The following is a 3,362-nucleotide window of genomic DNA, read 5'->3' on the forward strand; positions in this document are numbered from 1 at the left end:
CAACAACTTACATATAGTTGAGGTCATCAGTATCTCACTAGCCTGAAAGATTTTTCTATTCTTATAGCTCTTACTCTTATTCCTTTAGGCAAATTAGCAGAGCTCCATCAAAATGCATTCTTAATTCATAAGCAGATAATACTTTGAGCTGGCAAGTCTCATAGCTGTGTACAGTGCTGGCATCCGTTCCTTATCCAACACACCAGCAACTGCTCCATAGCCAAATCCCCTGTTAAGTCCTTCACCACACTGTTTATGTCTCCTGTAGGGCCTCCAGGATATATTTTGTGTATCTCATCTTTGTCAGTCCAGAACTAGAAGCCCAACAATATTAGTTAGGACCAATGTTACTTTTTTAATGGTTTATTTCTTCTCACATTCCATATACCTATTAATCTCTTACAATGCTTGTCCTGGTATTACCATCTAGAAACATTTGGTGAGTTAGTCTTCAATTGTCATTTCTGCATAAGCTGAAAATGATACCTTTGTTCTTTTTAGAAAGGAACTTAGAAGTAAGGAATTATAATTTCATGAAGGCTTCTTTATGTTTCATCTCTTAGTTGTAAATGATATTATAGATTTGAAACTGAATTTATAGTAAAAACGATCCATAAGACTATAAGGCCCTTGAGAGCAGAAACTGTGTTTATTCCTTGTACCTCACATAAAGCTTCCAGAATGGGTGCTCAGTGCATTTGTGTTGAATTCAACTGAATAAAAAAAAAATGTGGTTCATTTTGTTTATACTGCAGATGAAAATCTGATGATAATGTTACCAAAGTTCAGGGGAAAATTCTTGGATTTTAAAGAACCTAGGTGGCAAGACAAACAGTATGTAAAATGGTTGGAAGAGTTTTACATTCGGTTCTCTAATTCATGGGAAATCCTTTAATCAACCAATTCTGCTTTGCATTTTTCCCCACTGCTATGAATTTACCCAATACAGTTACCTATCAAGTTGACACTTGCATAAATAAATAATCCAATCCAAAAATAGGCAGAGGACATGAAAAGACATTTCTCCAAATAAGACATACAGATGGTCAACAGACATATGAAAGATGCTCCACATAGCTAATCATTAGGGAAATGCAAATCAAAATCACAATGAGCTACCACCTCATACCAGTTAGAACGGCTATTATAAAAAAATCAACAAATAACATGTGTTGGCAAGGATGTGGAGAAAAGGGAACACTGTGCACTGTTGGTGGGACTGCAAACTGGTGCAGCCCCTACGGAAAAACATGGATATTCCTCAAAAACCTGGATATACCATACGACCCAGCAATTCCACTTCTGGGTATTTAACCAAAGAAAATTAAAACACTAATTCAAAAAGACACATATATTCCAATGCTCATTGAAGCATTATTTACAATAGCCAAGGTATAAAAATATGGAAGCAACCTAGGTGTCCATCTATAGAGAACAATGAATAAAGAAGGTGTGATATATGTGTGTGTGTGTGTGTATGTGTGAGTGTGTATAGATATATTTATGTATATATATGTGTGTGTATACACACACACACACACACACACACAATGGAATATAATGTCACAATAAAAAAGAATGAAATCTTATAATTTGTTACAACATAGGTGGATCCAGAGGGTATTATGCTAAGTGAAATAAGTCAGGCAGAGAAAGACAAATACCATATGGTTTCACTTATATGTGGAATCCAAAGACAAAACAAACAAAATAAAACAAAAACAGGCTCATAGAAACAGAGACCAAAGGGGTAGGGAACGGGTGAAAAAGGTGAAGGGGAATATGGTCAATACCATTGTGATAAGTTTGTTTCAGATGAATCACTGTTTCAGATGATTATTAGAATTAGTGGGGTGATCACATTGTAAGGTATAAAAATGTCAAATCACTATACCTGAAACTAATATAACCAATATAAAATGTATACTAACTATACTAAATTTAGAAAGACAAGCAAAAGTGACCTTATATACATATTTTTTTTAAATGGAAAGTGCTGCAACCTCTTTTAGTCTCTTAATCGCAGAGACTTTGACCTTTGCATACACTCCCTTCCATAGTCTTATGATTTAAATGCATTCCTTAAAGTTAACCTGTTTTGTCAAGAATATGATGACTGCAAATTAGCAGAGCTCCATCAAAATGCATGGCAGATATGGCAGTTGTGTAGCGTACAGAAAGGGTGAGGTCCTGCTGTTCTTTTTTGTATTCACTTTATCAGCCAGAGGAGTACGTTTTCCCCTGTGACTCCTTCAGCTTGGTCGTCATTTTTCAGCTGCAAAAGCTCCATCAACAGATAGCAGCCTTTCCAACGGAAGAGAAAGGATCTGCCACTTTAAATTTTCAGCAGGCAACTGGCATTTTATTATTTACGTATTTCATGTCATTATGTTGGATAATATAACAAATGATGCAATCAGATCCACGGGAAATTTAAAGTGGTGTACACCTGTTCTCACCTGGGAGAGGAGCAATAGCTCATCCACAACTTTCCCAGCTGAAAACCAGCAGTACACAAAGCCTTTGCATAGAATGTGCTCCCAGACTGACAAATAGGCCAAGTTGAAGAACATGAAATAAATTCCTTTAACTTTCTTTGATGAGCTTCAGATTTTATTTTTAATAAAATGACTTTTCCACTTATTAAAAAAAAAAATTGGGTGGGTGGAGGTAGCAAAATTGGTTCGCTAAATTACCACTGAGGTAGAAATGTGAAAAACAGGTATAAATCACAACTGCTTTTCTGAGCTCCTGGCTCCGAATTTGCCTGCTAGTCCCAAAGATGGACCCACTTATCAGTAATGTTGTTACTTTCACTTGGAAATTGTATGCAGAGGAAACATTATTGTGTTCCTGCAGTGAGTGAATCAGAAAAATATATTTTTTAAACGAAAGTGATTATGTATCATGCAAGAGCCAAGCTCCACCCCCTTTTTAACATCTTTGAAAAATTTGGAATTATTCCAGAAGAAAATGACTTAGATATATAGCCAGTCTGGTGTATTACTGCTCTGTTTGAATCATATTGAGAGAGTGTCAGGATGGGTTGGGTACAGGGACTCTGAACACCCAAATTCACAGCCAGTCACCTGTTACCAGGACAGATTCCTGAAGGATGATAAACATTCAGGCAAAATCTTTCTTTCTCTTGTAATGCTTTTGTCTCAAATCCAATGGAGTTTCCTAGCTAGTTAAGTTTACCTAGTAGAGATGCCAGATAAAACACAGAACACCCAGTTAAATTTGAGTTTCAGATAAACAGATAGTCTTTTAGTATAAGTGTCTCCCAAATATTCCATGCTAGAGAGATAAAGTATAATCCATGCCCCCCAAAAAACATCCAATCTAGTGAGACAAGACAT

The sequence above is a fragment of the Pteropus alecto genome, unplaced genomic scaffold, assembly GCF_000325575.1.
Source record: "Pteropus alecto unplaced genomic scaffold, ASM32557v1 scaffold92, whole genome shotgun sequence".
Classification (NCBI taxonomy): domain Eukaryota; kingdom Metazoa; phylum Chordata; class Mammalia; order Chiroptera; family Pteropodidae; genus Pteropus; species Pteropus alecto.